This window comes from Nipponia nippon, unplaced genomic scaffold (assembly GCF_047370975.1).
Source record: "Nipponia nippon isolate SJK-2023a ecotype South Korea unplaced genomic scaffold, ASM4737097v1 scaffold_3, whole genome shotgun sequence".
In the NCBI taxonomy this organism is placed as follows: Eukaryota; Metazoa; Chordata; class Aves; order Pelecaniformes; family Threskiornithidae; genus Nipponia; species Nipponia nippon.
In genome coordinates, this window is record NW_028262347.1 from 52,605,585 (window position 1) to 52,622,188 (window position 16,604).

Sequence of the window (16,604 nt, forward strand, 5' to 3'; positions counted from 1 at the left end):
CTAGCGGGGCACTGCACCATATGGTCATTTCCCCCAGCTAGCAGAGTCCTGAGCCAAAACCTCCACATGGGGATGCTGTCTATATTTACCAGCTAAGATTATTTCCGTGATCTGCAGCATGGCCTACCTACATCACCTCTGGGTGCAAGGTGGCTCGCATATGATGAGCGTGCATCCCTCTGTATGCCACATCCTTCTGCATGTCCAGTGCTGGAGATAGCCCAAAGGAAGGCAGTATTTCCAAATTAGCCATGCCTGCTGAGATGCTTTGCCAGAGTAGAGTGCTCTAGCATAGGCACCATGAAATAGCCTGAAAGTCCAGTTACCAGCACTATTTACCAGAACATTGGTTTTGGCACACAAGACCGTTTGTTGCCCTTTCTCTGTCTGGTACTGCAAGGTGCATCTGCATTAGTAAATAGGGATTGTTCTCTGGCCCTGAGGTCCACTGGCACAGTACCGCTCTGATCCATATGGCTAAACTGCTTTTCAAAACAGGGGGCCACATCTGGCCTGCAGTCGGGCAGGTCCTTAGCTTGTGCTAACCCTTGGGCTGTGTCTGAAACCTGGGGGGGACGCTAACTGCCCAAAACCATGTCAGGGACCTTGCGATGCAACTTCCAGTATGGATGATCCCAGGCCAACACACAGACCCATGCCCTGGCCTGGTCTGCTACTGTAAACAAAGCCATATAATGTCACTTGGTGAACCTTCTGGCTCTGCTGTGCTCATGCACAACAGGAGCTTGAAAATCTGGACCTTCCACTTTGGTGACTGTAAATCAAAGCATCCCACCTGATCTTGAAGAAGTTGAAAAGAAGTTGAAAACCACAGCTTACCGTTTGCATTCAGAGTACTCGTATCTCTCTTAATTTATTTTTCCTGCCTTGATAAACCACTCTGGGGTCAATAGTATCTAATTCAGCTAAATTGTGTTATAAAACGTCTCTTATGACAATTTGTAGTTACGATGCAATTATCTTAATTTTGTATCTGATGAGTCTCTTTCACCAATTGAGATTTTGATCGACTGTATCCATGCCTAAAAAGAAAAAAAACGCAGCCATGCCTTGCTGAAGCTTTTTTCACTGGCTGTTTCATATGGTGCCTGCTCACTGGAGCTCTGTAAGTGATATGTGAAGCAAAAGATTCTGCTTGTCAGCCTGCTTCACAAATCCACTGAAAATAAACACATCAGATGCTGAGCTGAGCTAATGGCACACTTGCTTCTGGTTGCTCATTTTTGTTTCGGGTTAATGTCATGCCCCTGCATGTACCATCTGGAAAGGGGAAAGAAAGATTTAATCAAAAATAAAAATCGCTGGTTTAGGTTTAAGTTTTTCTTTTGTACTATGAAGTGCAGTAAGGGAAAATGAAAGGGTGTCATTTGCTGTGACCACTGAATAGAATAAGAGCTGTGAATGCCAGCAGGTCTGCTTCTCACCCATGAATCCAGCACTTCATTTGTTTGTGGGAAAAAGCACCACACATCTTTCCACTGAACCTCAGCAGTGCTTCTCGGTATAAACAATAGCTCATATTGTTGAGGAGGCTTACCGAGAAAGTTATGTCAGTAATGATGGGGATTTTCAGCTGGCATTCCCCGGGATTTGTGAAGCATTTGCTGCCCGTAAGTGTGCTGTTAAGCTGTTCGCTGATTAGAATATTCTATCTGCAGAGCAATTGGGCTCCTGTTTCTCTGACATGTCTCCTCTGTGTCTTAAAAATACCACTAGCACATCAACAGCTTATCACAAGAAGCTATATGAATTCAGAACATGATTCTTTTGCAAGATCATTCAGGTTAGGTGTCAGCATAGACCGAAAAAACAAGGCGCTAGCAAGAGGTGAACATAACAAGCATATCCATAATCTTTCAGTGTTCTAGCTCTCATTCCCTCATTCCTGTGCGTTTTGAATATTTGTAGCCTTCGCTATCCTGGTGTCTGCTTTTGACTGTAGGCTCCTCAGGGCAAGTGTGTCTTTGTGTCAGTAATACACTCTACCCACTAATGGCACCGCATGAGCAGTGATGAGTGAGGCCACTACAAGCAGCTGCAAATACAAGTAATAGCAATAGTCCGGATGCTCTGCTCAGTATCTAGATGCTTAAAACAGGAAATGAATCACCTGATTGCTCATCTGAATAATCACACGGAGGACCTGTATGTTTAACAAGTCTAACGCAAATCCACGAGCAGTCGTGCAGGAGACTCTCCCCTCCTGATGATGGTGTCTAATGACAGAAGAGCTCTGAATGACTGCAGAGATGACTCCCGCAGGGAAAGCTGCCGTGCCTAAAATAATCATCACTGTCTGAGTTCACTGGGACGTTGTGGTGGACACTGCTGGGCTCTTGAAAACTTCACTGCTTCTTTTTTTTGTAGGTGTGGAGAAGGCCAAGGAGAAAAGGATGTGCACACCAACACACCCTCAGCACTTGTCGATGTCTTTTTCAGTTGCAAAGATAAAACGTTCCCAGTGTTGAAGCCCTCGTCTCAGTAGCTAATAGCTGCTCGCTGTTAGGGCTTTCATTCCCTCTTTTAAAATTGGTAGAATTTTGCTTCAGAATTGAAACTGTCATAATATCTTTGTCAAGCGAGGGGCAGCGTCTAGCAACCAAGCTTTCCTGTGTTGTCTTCACAGCAAATGTCTTCTTGTACAAATCTAGTTAAAATACATTGAAAACACTCATTTTAACCACATGTATGTTTAAAAACTCTGCATTTGCCATGTGTGTGTACAGAAAAACAGATTGGCCCAGCCAGATACCTAAGGTTCCATTTTATCTGCTGTATTTTATCTGCTATATTTATATTTTATATAATTCCTGCAATTTTGGGTATATCCAGGTTCTCTGGAGCCTGTAGGGTGAGGATTTACCTCACCCTTTACCTCTGAGGGCACTGAAGTCCTAACTTGGATATGTGGAATAGCCATGGGGTCATGTTGTAACTCAGATAACCTCAGTTCAGTTCCCTCTTTGTCTTTTCCTTCAAGCAGAGGGACCTTGGGCCAGCCCTGGAAGCAGTGAAGAGGATTTCCCGTGCCAGACCAGCAGGGATAGCTGCCTTGTAGCAGCAATACAGAGCGAATTCCCTTCTCTTCCCAGCCCCTGTGCAGAGCCCTGATGAGAGAGCTGCCTTCCTCCAGCCAGTTATATGAGGGACTGAGAGAGGAAGAAACACCCTGATATGAAGAGCCCACACAACAGAGGAAGAGATACCCTATTTCTTTCTCAGTATAAGCTGAAATTTCTTCAGTATTTTTTTTTTCCTCAGACTGCTCAGGCCAGAATTTCCGTGAATTGCAATATGAATTTTTATTGTATAAAATACTAAGGGCCTGTCTCATCACTATTTTTATGCCCATTAAAGCACTTGTACAGGAAAAACATTTAAGATGGTATCTCAAAACTACTTTTAAATTATTGGTTCTGTTTTTGAAACGCTTTTAAATAGGCTCTGTTTTAGTGTCATGAAGACAAAAACCTTTGAAGAAGTTTTTTTTCTGTGAAAAGTGTGTTTCATTTAGCTAAGGAAACCTTAGAGCTTCATTTATTAGCGTACTTGTTAATGGCAAGCGCAAGCACCTGTACCTGCAGCAGAGCTATCATGAACAACAGCATTGATATACCCTAAAGCAATTTAGTTCAGCTGAAGTGGAGTGGGGGAGGAAAAGTCATCTCTGACTGATACGTAGACTTCTTTTGTGAGAATGAAATTAGGACGCCTTGACTGCACAAGGAACAAGACTGGCTCCCTGTGTTAAACCTTTTTACCTACTCAGTGGCTGTAAGAAGAATTTAGGCTGTTCCCTATGCTCTTTTCTCATCTTGCCTGAGGTCTTGGGAACTTCTGCCCGGAGTGGAAGTGGCCCAGGTATAAATGAGATGCTTAACCATCAAACCCTTTCTTCTTCCCTTTGTTTGTAGCTGTAAGATCAAGGTAATCTTTCCATTAATGAGTTACCCCTGCATTGGAACAAAAAAATCCTTTTATTTTCCAGAAAGCAGAGGGATAGATCTATACAAGCACTGAAATCCTGCTTCCAAAACTCAGGTCTTTGTAAACCCCGTTCCTTTTACTCCAGAAGCACCTGAAGGCCGTAGCTTTTACGGTTTGAACATCACCTTTTTCTAGTCCAGTATCTGACTCTGCCTCTTCCCAGAGAAGCCTCTCTCCCAGCCCTGGTGAGCAGCTCAGCTCTGTCTCAGACAGGGGTGCAGTTGGAACCCCCAAACTAGGGGCTGCACTTTTCTGCAGGGCTTGCTGCAGTGGAGGTTCCCAGGAGTGTTTTTTCTAGCAGCACCAGTGCCCTGTTTCAGGGATTCAGCTGGGTTGTTGCCATCACTCACCTGTACCAGAAGGGATTAACTCATCACACTGCCCAAAAACCCTGAGGCAGCCCTAACCACAGGCAGTTTGGACTAACTAACTCTGCTCTGGGCAAGTTGTGCTCTGCACAGAATAATCAAATACTTGTTGGAAATGGGAGAGGTGGTCTGAGGTCCCAGTTAGGGACATAGTATTTTATAGTCAGTATCCAAGAAGAGCCTGGGAGCAAGCCATCCTGCTATTTAGTAGCTTGAATGCAGGTTTCACGAACAGGGGAGACTCGACAGCCTCTCTCCAGAAAGTAAGAGCCTTCCTGAATGCTCAAGTTCAAGGGAGGAACAAAATTTAGACATGTGCACTATTTGTTAGCATTTGCTGTTGCCTATCTTCATCTTCTCACAGCAGAGCAGCCCCTCGGACTCCATCTCGAGGCAAGCACTTCTATGCATGTGCTGTATAGGGAGTCTTACACAGATCTAGAGGATGCTACAAGGTGACTAGGAGCAAGGCAATACAGTACTTGCGCTGTGATTCCCAAGTACGCCTTTTGGCACCAGAAGTACTTATAGTGTTTTGAAAGCTTGTCCATGTTATGTGCATTTTCACAGTTTCCTCAACCTCAGTAAATGCTGGATGACATTTTTATATTTCATTTTTCCTGTCTATATGAGAAGGTGATAATTTCTAGACCCACATGATCATCAGTATATATTGTTAGATTAATATTCATGCAATATGCATTCAACGAAGCAGTTATCTGAGCTCTGAAATATTACCATGCACGCAGCAATCATTTTTAAAAGAATAGAGGGCTTTTAGCTTGAATCTCACTGAATCAAAATTACTTATCTGCAAAACTGGATACTATTTTTCAGAAAATGTAATTGCAATTGCAAAACTATTTACAAAAAATTAGAACTGGGTTTATTTTTCACAATGACTACATGACTTTAGCTCTTGTTTTGTGAATTGTTGGCAAACAACATACAAGTTTTTCACCTCAATGTAATTCACTGCTAGAATTCATTTGTCATATAATTTAAGCATATATTCTTGATTTATAGTTTGTTCAAGAGAAATTTACTGCAGCATTCAACATTCTTTGTTGAGCTGTGTTAGTTAATATTGATTGATAGTGCATATCAGATGACAGTTTTCTGTTCCCTGATTAGATGACATTCTTATAGTAAGAGTTTTCCAATGCCAACTCTAATGCTTTTTAATTCCAAAATTACTTTTGATGAGAATTCTCTTGTAATCATTCAAAATGTCACTTGTTTCCCCTGTCACTCTTGCTAGCTAATATATATCATAGAGTATTCAAACAAGGAAAATAAAAAGGGAGCAAGCACATCTGAAACATGCTAATGGAATTTGCTGCATTTTTCACCTCTACTGAAAAAAACCACTCCACTTATTCACATCAGTGTACACATTCATAAGGTTTCAGAATTCTGGATTTAATGTCCTCCCAAAAAACCTCTACGTGGAGAAGAACAATTTCCCCTTCAACTCTTTAAGAAAGGAGTACTTACTTATAAGGGGAATTACTCATGAGCATAAAGAAGTTCATATAAACCAGAGATAGCAGTTTTCACCCAAGAGGGCATGAGTTGGGTGTGAAGAGTCCCTGAATCTTAAATGCCTGATCAAACCCTAAACTAGGAGGGGGGGGAGAATTCTGGCTCTGGTCTGAGCACAGCTGAAAACCCAGTGAAAGGAGGATGCTGCATGTGAAGTTTTAGCCCAGCTTGGCAGTAATCGCATGAGAGAAGCTGATGCAAGTGCAAGCTGATGCAAGGCGAAACATCTTGCAAAACAGCACTGTAAAGCCACCGATCCCTAAATCCCACGCAGATCACGCCCGAGCCTCTTCCCTGTACGTCTCCCCAACTTCGGAGGGAGAACACCATGGATGCGCTAGGCTCCCCGCTGAGGACCGGGAAGGGAGCTGGGTTTCACGGGGATGAGTGCTGTCGCATTACCTCAGCAGGTCGTTTCAGTGATCTGGGGGTTTTGCTTCATTTTTTTATCCATCCCCCCCCTTTCCGGAGGTACGGCACCGGCGCTGCTCGGCCCCGGCCGCTGCGGGCAGCGCCGCCGGCTGCGGGCGGGGCCGGGCGCGGCGGCCGGGCGGGCAGCGCCCCCTGCTGCCCAGCGGCCCCGCCGCAGCAGCGCCGCCCCCGGCCCCGCCGCCCCGCCGCTCACGGCGCCCGCGCAGGTCCGGCTCCCATCAAAGCCCGTTCCCTTTTGTCCTCTACAAACGCCTCTTCCTGGCGAACGGGTGCGTAGGGCTGAGGTGCGACAGATTCAGCCGAGGTTCCTCAGCTCCTCCGGGCTTTTTGCGGTGGGGAGTACCACACAGAAACAAATTGTTTCAGCTTGTTTAGGCTTTGTAGTTTTGCTTGCGTTGCTGGTTTCAGTTTGTGGTAATGAATGGGTTTTTAACTGCCAGCTGTGCACAGTCCCACATCGATCTTTTCTGAATGAGAGCCTCATATGGCCATGATAAACTTGACTCCAAAAGGTGATTTAATAACTAACCTGTTCTGCATGTTTGCCAGCCTAGAAGGCAATTTTAAATAAACAGAGTCTTTACAAACAGAGTGGAGGTGGTTTTGGAAAACCGTGGTCCCATCATGCAACCTAATAACCTGATCGTATTGAGTCCTGAGCAGCTCATCCCACCTCTGGAGCTGGGATGGAAACAGAGTCAGGGCTGATGAGGGCCATGAAGCTACAGAAGGCAGCACAGCCCTGCAGAACCGCTGTGTGTGTCCGTCCGTCCCCTTTTTACCCTCTGTGCAGAGTATTGCAATCTGCATTGCTACAGGCAGCAGTGGGTGCACAGGACTGGACCAGCCTGGCAGAGGGTAGCTTCTGCCGTGACAGTCACATGGAAAATCATCATTCAGGGACAAATGGCATAGGAGCCCTGCCACAGGAACACAATGCCATTTCTCCTCAGGGCTGGAGATGAGCCTGCCTGAGATGGTCCAGATGCTGGACTTTGTCAGCTAATGATGCCAGACCGAGAGTGGGGCATCAAAAAGCGAAGCATGGAAGGAAAGTGGCCTGTGAAAGGGCAGTCATTTGTTGGTCAATCAGGCAGCTGAGAAGAGGGAGACGAAAGACTGCTGGAAGTTAGCGTGTAGGCAGATGTTTCACATGTTATTTGTACAGCTGAACCATTGATTTGCTGCTGCTGTTGTTGTTTTTCCCTAAATTAATGTTCCTTTCCTCCTCCTGTTAAAATTGTCTTTGTTTCAAACACAGGCTTATCATTCGCAAAGGGGAAAGTGTTTCTCAAGGGACACCAAAGAAGATACTTGTTTTTCCCAGTGTCAGAATTTGGACGTCAGGCTGAAGACAACTGTTAACTTTCTGAGGCCAGCTCTACACTGCTGCTGCGTGGGTTACCCTTGTCATTCAGCCAGGGTCATCCTCCTAGAGGATGGGCTTCTGCAGCAGATCCCTCCAAAAGGCCTGATGGGCTGTAGAAAAATTGCCAATATCCAAGGACATCCATGTGCTGTGCTGAAGCCATATGCTGTGGTTGTCTCCATGCAACAGTTCACTGCCCCTTTATAGCCCTTTGTGCTTAAGAAACCTGTTGTCATGGGTTTCCTCTCACAACCATCCTGAGCTTTCTGCCAAAGTTGTCCTTGTTCTTGACTCTAGGCCATGGCTTTTTGCCCATCTAGCAAACTCCTTAAACAGCTCCCAGTTTTCAGGCATTTTTTTCTGCCTTTTATCCACCCTCTGGTCAAATTCTCTTAATACACCTTAATGATGTGAAGTTCAGTTCTGTGAAGCTCCAAATATAAATATTACTAGTTAGGACTGTCCTTTGTTTGTCCATAATGAACCTAACCATAAGCCTTAGGCAATCAACAACTCATAGTCCCAGAATTAACCTATTATTATCTGTTAGAATGAGTCTCCAAATAGATAGCTGTCAAGTGCAATCTCCTTTTGTGGAGATAAAACAAAAGGAAAAAAAAAAGATTTAAATCTCTGAAACTCATAATGGTTTACTACCAGCTGCATGAGATCTTCTAAACTTAAGTTCCCTACAATAATGCACTTTTCACTCTACAGTGCAGACAGATGCTTTAGGAGTAATTCATCCTACTTTCTGGTTTGATTCAGTGTTTTGTAGCAGACATCATCTCTTCATTCCCCTTCACTCCCTCAGCATCCCTTCTGGAGTTTATCATTTGCATGTCTTCACAGTCCTCCAGCTACTGATCACTTTAAAAGGGGGTAGTGCAGGGTGCCATCCCTCCCCCTCAGTCCTACCTACAAGAACTATACCCTGAGATGTGAACATTTTGCTCACATGAATGACCCTGTTAATGCTCTGCAATGACAGTTACATCAGACCTCCTCTCGTCAACGAGTCCTTTTGCACAACAACTATCCAGCTAGTATTAACGCATGAACTATTCAATTTCTTCCCTTCCCAGCCAGCCCCATCACTGTTCAATACAAACGTGACTTCCTGAGACTGAACTACATTTTTCTTCCTAGTATCCTTCATCTTTCACGCCCTCCTAGTTGCTTCCCTGGTTAGACTATCCCTTTCCCCTTTCTTGCTATATTTTCTTGTCTGGGGAGGGAAAGTAGCACTGCAGTGCTGAGGCATGATAGCTGCTGTGGGAGAGCAGCTCTATAGCTGGCGGGGAAGGGTTGCCCATGTCCCCACTTGTAGATTTTGGGAGGCTACCCGACAGCAAAGCTAGTGAATACTCTCTTTTGTCAGCGCAGGGCAAAGCTAATAGCTGTGCTTTCCTGCTGAGGCTGAATGTTGTGCGTGGCACACATGGTATGCTGGGCTACTCCACTGAGAGTAAAGCTGTGAGAGTGCAGTGTGGTTATCTGTATCTTTGGGAGAGCCTCCAGTCCCAGAGCTCAGACTCTTCCTTTCGTTAGGCAGTGCATGGGAGGAAAGGGAAAGTGCAGCAGCTCGTCCGTTGCGCCCCAGGACCCCGAGTCTGCTCTGCCACTCTGGGCTGTCAGCAGCTCCCTCCGAGGCTGCCGACACCAGCTCTCTGCTCTACTTCCAGTCTTTGTAGTTTCTGCTCAGGAGGCCATGGGGGAATTAATGCCATTCCTGATACAGCACTGCCCAGGGCTAAGCAGCCTCTTGCAACATGATGCAAAATTATCAATTTGCAAATATACATTCAACTATAAACCGCTTGTGGTTAGAGGAGTCCCCTGAGAAACTGTGGAAAGTGTGTAATGCCTTACATCCTGCATAAGCAGGCAATGGGGGAGCTTGTAGGGAGCCTCAAGGCAGCTGTGTAGAGAGGGATCAGGGACTCATCATGAGAAGGGAAAGATGGTGGGACAGACCTGTGGGGAAGACCATGGGATTCAGTCCACCAGCCCCCTTTTGGGAGAAAAGGGCTTTCCTTTCCTCCCCTCCTTGCCACCTCTGATGCTCCCTGCGCAAAAGAGAGCAGAAAGGCTGCCTCCTCAGCAGAGGCACATCGAACCTATGGCAATTACATCTTCCCGTCGGAGGATCCCAAAGGGTGAGTGACATTTAGCCTGAGCAGCACAGAGCAAGACTAAACATGGCAGATGACAAGTCGTTTTCTCTACACACAGCTTCTCTGCTGCTGGGGTAAACAGGGTCTATTTGGCTTCCTAGGAATCCGAGTCCTTCTGAGATCCCCAGAAAATAATGTTTTGGAGGTTCCTGGGTAGGCTATTGTGCCCTCAAAAAGGCAATTCTTCAAAGTGATACCCATGTCTGTTTCCTTGGCTTTTAGTAGCCGGTACTCTATAGATAGGGTATGACCAAGACATAGCTAGTGCCTGAGGGACATTACTGTTTGAGCTGCAGTGGTGGCAGCACAGACTCTTGGATTGAGTTTGACACTTTGCATCCTCAATATGATCTATTATATTCAGAAAAACTTCCTTGAACTATTCAGTAGTATTTTAAAGTTTAGTTTAAAGGTTTATTTTAGACTTCCATTGAAAATATTTCACCATGCAGGAAAGAGAAATTCAGAATTCATTCATTTTCCCTGTCCTGGCTGTAAGTCAGCTCTTCTGCAGTGGGATTTTCAGAGCCTTATTATGTTTCCCTGTCCTCTTCTCTGTGGTCACTTAACTGAAGCAGCTCCCTAGCTTCACATTTACATTTTTCACCTCTTTAAATAGAGTTCCATTTGCCTTTAATTAGCTTCATGGAAACACTGCAGTCTTCTGTGAATGTACACAAGCAATGATATCTAGTAACCCCTCAGAAATCTCCAAGAGAAATGAGCAAAGAGGACAATTTAGATAATCCAGACTGTGGATTTAAGGCCATGATGGATGAACGCACTACAGTTGGCGGTGTAGTAAATCCTCCAGCCTACCATCAAATTGTTTTGTATCCTATAATGGTTTTAGTTTCTGACAATCTGGGTGTCCAGAAGCTTGTTATTATGAAAAGAAGATATCTTCATTTGGTGCAAGTGTCGATACTTCTTGAAAGCTTCCCAGTGAAGCAAATGAAGGCCCTAACCTTCTCTACAGGCAGTTTTATTTATTCAGCTATTGTTTTCTGTGGTGTCTGACTTGGAAGAGCTGAGAGGACTTCAGCAGCTAACGTCTCCTGAGATTTCTGAATGGATGAAAGCATAGTTTTGTATCAATAGAGACTAGAGAGCTGGGACTCCTGGGCCCCACTTCTTCCTGAGGGAGGTGAAGCATAGGGGTCGAACAGGGAATCAACATTATGCTTTATTTTTACATCTGACAACAGTCTGGATCTGTTGATCTGAGTGACTTTGTAGCTGGTCACCCTTCTTTTCTGGGCATCAGATAATGGCAATAATAAAGACACTTCAGAGGACGTGTTAATTAGCACCTACTCATCTTCCAGCAAAGCAACCTCTTATGACTTCTGCTTTGGAAGCTGAATTCTGCCCCACATCTTCATGAGATGCAGCAGCTCTCAGGATGGTCCACGTAAGCATTTGGATTTCAGATCACTTTCAGAAGTTGGCTGTTAACAGGCTACTCTCAGACTTAAGTGTGGAGCTGTTTGTTACTGCCCTGCTGCAGGACTAAAGCTTTAAATAATGAATGTACAACAAAACACACACATGTCCTTGGGTATATGCAAAATAAATACAGAAAATATCTGACATTTTCATGGTAATAGGACGTACGTGAATACCACTCCACAATAAGATGACTGCTGCTGGTTAAAACATGCATTTTTTCCCATAATATTTTCCTAGCGTTTGATAATTCATTTTAAGAGAAAAATATGTCAAGTGAATTTGGATATGTTGGAAATTTGCATTTGAGCACCATTCTACATAAAAGTCCTTCCAAAGCCCTTGAATATAAATGAACCTAAGTTATTTCCATAACACGTTGAACCATTATGCCAATGAATGAAAAGCTCCTCCTAATGCTGTCAATTTATGTTCCAGATTGTGTAACAGGAGAGTAATCATACTGCAAAAGTTTCTGAAGCAGGAATACCCACATACACAGTGCTGTATGTTAGCCTAGTTTAAAATGGATTTTACTTATTCTTGTGCTGATAAAACTGCACCTCGCTGTAAATATTTCTGCAGTGATGGAGAATTTCTGTTAACCACTTTATGATCAGTCACATAAGATTCGGAAGATAGACTATTTCTGATTTTTCCCATCCAAAACAATAATCCTATCAGGCTTATCAGTAAATATTTTGAACATTTTTTTTTTTTTCAGAAATTCCCTGTGACACCTGAAGTATGTTCTCACGTATAAGAAGCAATAATATTGTCACTAGAAGCAACTTATTAATAGTGCTTCATGTAATGCAGAGTTATATTTATTACAATTTTGTGATACTCTCCTATCCATTAGTCTAAAAGTAAAATCAGGAAAGGTATTTAAAATATATCTTTAGCTGAAATAATCTGCATCCTGAATTATTAAATGCAGTTTTCTGAATAACAATGCTAAGTCCAAGCTTGTTTTATAGCCTCTGGGGCTATTCTGTCAGAAGTTCAGCTCTGGTAAATCAGCTTAGCCTACTTGTAGGTCCCAGGGATGAAGAAAATATAGGGAACTTTGTTTAAGTCTGCCAGCACAAGACCAGATATACTATCTTGTCCTGCAACCTCAGCTCTACTATACAGCTTAAGAAGCTGGGATTAGGACTTTGTGTTAGGAGACTTGGGGAAATGGCAACTTTCTAAACGTTTATTGATTAGTTCACTTTAACCTTCCTTCCTGCAGATTCTGTTTATGTTCCCAATAAATTTCTTTTCTCCATTAAATCTGGTTCTCTGCTGAGACATCATTTCTCTTCAGAGATTTATTTCACTTATTTGACTGTCATTAACTTTGTTGTTCATTCACTTTATTACACTGTTTTCCAGTTTTTTCTATTACCATTAAGTCCGCAAAGCCTAACACTCCAAATCCATCTTCAAAGACTCATTCCTGAGGCAAATGACAAATCCTATGGTCTGGAAAGTCATTTGATCAGGACACCGAGAGCCATTCCAAATTTACCACTTGAAAAAGATGCGATATACTCTTCCACCAAGTGGCTAAGGAAATTATTACCTCCAGATGCCCCCTTTGCGGGATCTGGTAGCATGGTCTAGCATGGTCTCTTTGACCATCTATGATTTACCCATTTTTCATAATTACCATAACAAGTGAGGTTACTAACTTTTTAAATAATCACTGCTGGACCCCAAGAGGACTTCTTGGGCAAAGTGAGGAGGGTGAGAGGCTGAGGGCTAATGAATCCAGCAAGGATTCTGCACCAGAGCTTTCCCATACCAGTTTTGGAGGCAGCTGCCCATCAGCCAAAAGGCCAGTTCTTGTCTCTCACTTCTGGATGCAGGGTCAGCTGTCTCAGCAATGCTGCCCTCAGGGTTTGACCATGATTCTGCTCTTCACTACAAGACTGCAAGTGGGAGGCTCTGTTGACTCTCTCCTGTCACCATTCTCCATTTCCTGCCTGACCAGGAAGACACCCATCCCCAAATCTCTCCTCTTTTCCCTTTAGGACAACACCAATGAAACAAGACTACAACCAGCCTGTCTTCCCAAAGGGCATATGAGGAAACTCAGTTCTGCTGTCACAAAAAAGCCTCCAGTAGCCAGTATTTTACCAAGAAGAGTCTTCTCCTTCAGTCTGAGATTTGTATAATCTTCTTACTTATCTTTGTACACATAAATCTTTTGGCATAAATCTATTTGTATGGAATCTATCTTCCATGGGCCAGATGGCCTTTGTGTGTATTTTAGCACTAGTGCCAACAATCTCGGGAACTGGACAGAAATGAAACTCCTTTTCACAACTCCTATCAGTGCATTTTAATGATGTAAAGCTTCTAAAAAGCATCTATGATCAGACGGAACAAGGTTGGTTGGAGTTTTCTGAAGAAAAAAAGAGCATATGCATGAAGAGGAGGAAGGTACATGACACCCAGACTGTGCACCATCTATCATTGCTTCTGGTACACTTTCAGAAAGGAAATTGAAAATGGGCTTACTTTTGCATAAAGATTTTTCAGCCAGCATCATGCATTAGTCCCCAGGCTAGATCATCATCAAAAAACCTGACTATCAACTGTAATAAATGTCTTAAATTAGGATAAAAATATCTTCAAGAATATTTGGTTTTCCTAAGCTTTAATATGTCTGAAAGGGGCAGGTAGCAATTCTGATGGGTGCAGAAAAAACGATGAAATCAGAGAACAGAACTGAATTAAAGCCTTGACTACCTGAAAAAAAAAACCCAACCCTACAGTACCCCAGGGTCTGATTTGTTAAAACCATTTCAGTTTAACACTAAATTTCCTAGATTTTAAAAAGGCAATACAAATAAGATACGATCAAGAATAACAGGAAGAATATGTTTGTTTCGGATATTAATGTAGACATTTCCTGCAATTCAGCGATTTGTGAGCAACAAAATAGGTCCCATTTGCATTGAGCTTCTGACCTGCAATATAGCTATAAAGATACCTTTGAGATTTGTCTGTTCTCCTGGAGCTAATCTGCTGGCTTGATTCCTGAAGTTTGTTAAGGAACATGATATGTATTGCATGATAAACACCACATAGAGGGTTTCCTGAGAAAGCTCTGTCTCAAAAATAAAATAGTGACATTTTAAATGCCAAGGATTATCAACAGGTGGGAAATAATAAGTTAAGATATCACTCTGTTTGGATTTCTTTAGTGCCTTTAATCCAGCAATGAAAATTCAGGACAGAGGTATATGGTTGGGTAAAAAAGGAGAAGCCTGATTCTTTAGCAAAAAATCTAGGTGAATCCTTTCTACATGCCATTCTTCTTGAAGAATGTTTAATATCCATTTACTTGATGTGCAGAGAAATCCTAAAGTACCTGGGGAAAAAAAAGGTTCTTATTTCTAACCTGATCGGAATTGGAATTACTAGGAATGCTATGAGAGAGCTTGTACTCAGGAGATCTGTGGACTAATGTCTTACCTGAAGAGGTCCAGAGAAGAGAATTAGGATTAGCCATACACCTTCTGAACACCTGCCCAAATAAACCTCCAAACGTTTGGAGATTTGTCTATTCCTGTTCAAATATGACAAGACCTGCAATGGAAAGACATATATCAAGGCAAAAAAAAAGTCACAATTAATACTAATTAACATCACGTTTAGTTATCTGAGCAGATTCATTAGAATCTGACTAATCTTGGAGAATGAATTAACTTTTCACACCAAGCATTCTTAGTCTGTCCAGTTTTGAGAAGCTTTCAGACCCCTGCACTTCACTCATTCTTGGTCTGGACTAAAGGACTTCAGACTGCAGGGTGATTGCCTGGTTCCACCAAAACTGGTGGCAAAGCTCTCACCGATTTCTGTGGAGCCAGAATTTCAGACTAGGGATCTCTATCACCATTTATGCACAGCATACTGCTGCTTACTTACATTTACAGACACGCACACATGCACGCGCGCACGTAGACGCGCACACACAGCTGCACTGACTTTGTACAAAGGTGTACTACAGATTGGAACATTACTGGCCAAACAGAAAAAACCCTGGGTTTCTAAGGCAGCAAATTTCCTGAAGTCCAGCAAAAACAAAATACTGGCATCCTGAAACTGTTGCTTTTGATTTGTGTTTCAGCCAAAGCTAGGAGCTGCCTTGTTTCCTGGTTAGCTTTTAAAATGGGAAGCTTGAAGGGCAACAGTATGTCTGCATAAGAACCCAAGGCAGGGCTTGTCACAGTAAGGATGAGAGTCCTTCTGCCCTGCGACAATTTCCCACATCAGTCAGTGCTCTGACTTCAGAGATCAGCCCCATTAGCATGCATACCACCTGTACACGTTTTATTTGTAGAAGTAATGTAGAAGCAGAAAATGCATAGGTTCTCTGGTTGGGGAAAGGAGGGGGTGTGCTCTTCAATGCATTCAAATTATACTGCCTGTATGGACAGAAGTCCTACTTGTGTGATAAAAGGCAGGGCATTTATCAATGTTCCTCTTTCCTATTGCTATTCAATCCTTTATGAAACTCAGCCTGGAAACATCTGCTGAAACTTTCTCCCTTTTGCAATTTACCTGTTTTAACTAAAAAGAACTTTGGATAGAGCTAAACCATTTTCTTCTTTCATTGTTAATACTGACTTTGCTTTCCAATTGCTGAAATCTGCAGCTCACTGCTTTCCTTTCTGAACATCTAGTTCCAAGACCTCCTTTTTTAACCAAAGAAGATTCACCTGGGGACTGTCTCCTAGGAGATTTAGATGAAGATTTAAGCAGAACATCACATTTTAATCAGATTTCTGCACTTTGCATACAAATAAATTGTCATGTAACAATGAAGGTCTTTCTATTAATAAGAAAATCTATTAATGTTAAAATGGAAAATACTAGCACAAGAGGCTGGCAGACATTTAGATCTTATTAAAAATTAAAGCAATCAACAAGTTCACAGTTATTCCAGAGTGGGAATCTGATTTAAATCGAGTTTTGATCTAATGCAATACCACTAATGTCATTATGTGCAAAATAAGCCAATGAGTAGTATTTATAAGAGAGTCCTGTATGCAACACTTTGGCCAGGTAAATACAAAAGAAACTAATTGAACTAAACTTAATATTCCTGGTTATTTAGTGTTTTTATTGTATTTGCTGGGTTTTATTTCATTTTCCATTTGACAAAAAATTCTGTTAGTTAAGTAAAAGACTCTGCTGATGGAAAAAATATTAAAATAGCACATATCTGTGAAAAGGGTTTTAAAAGACGCTGGAGGT

General features: G+C 42.7%; 1 long non-coding RNA gene across 1 annotated transcript in view; it reads right to left on the reverse strand.

Moving 5' to 3' along the window:
- Positions 1 to 14,860: 14,860 nt before the first annotated feature.
- The window catches only part of LOC148054595 (uncharacterized), a 40,441-nt gene continuing 38,697 nt past the window's right edge, over positions 14,861 to 16,604 (reverse strand). Inside the window, exon 4 of the long non-coding RNA XR_015706705.1 lies at positions 14,861 to 14,933. This is a non-coding gene — a long non-coding RNA (uncharacterized LOC148054595). The remainder of the gene's footprint in view (positions 14,934 to 16,604) is intronic.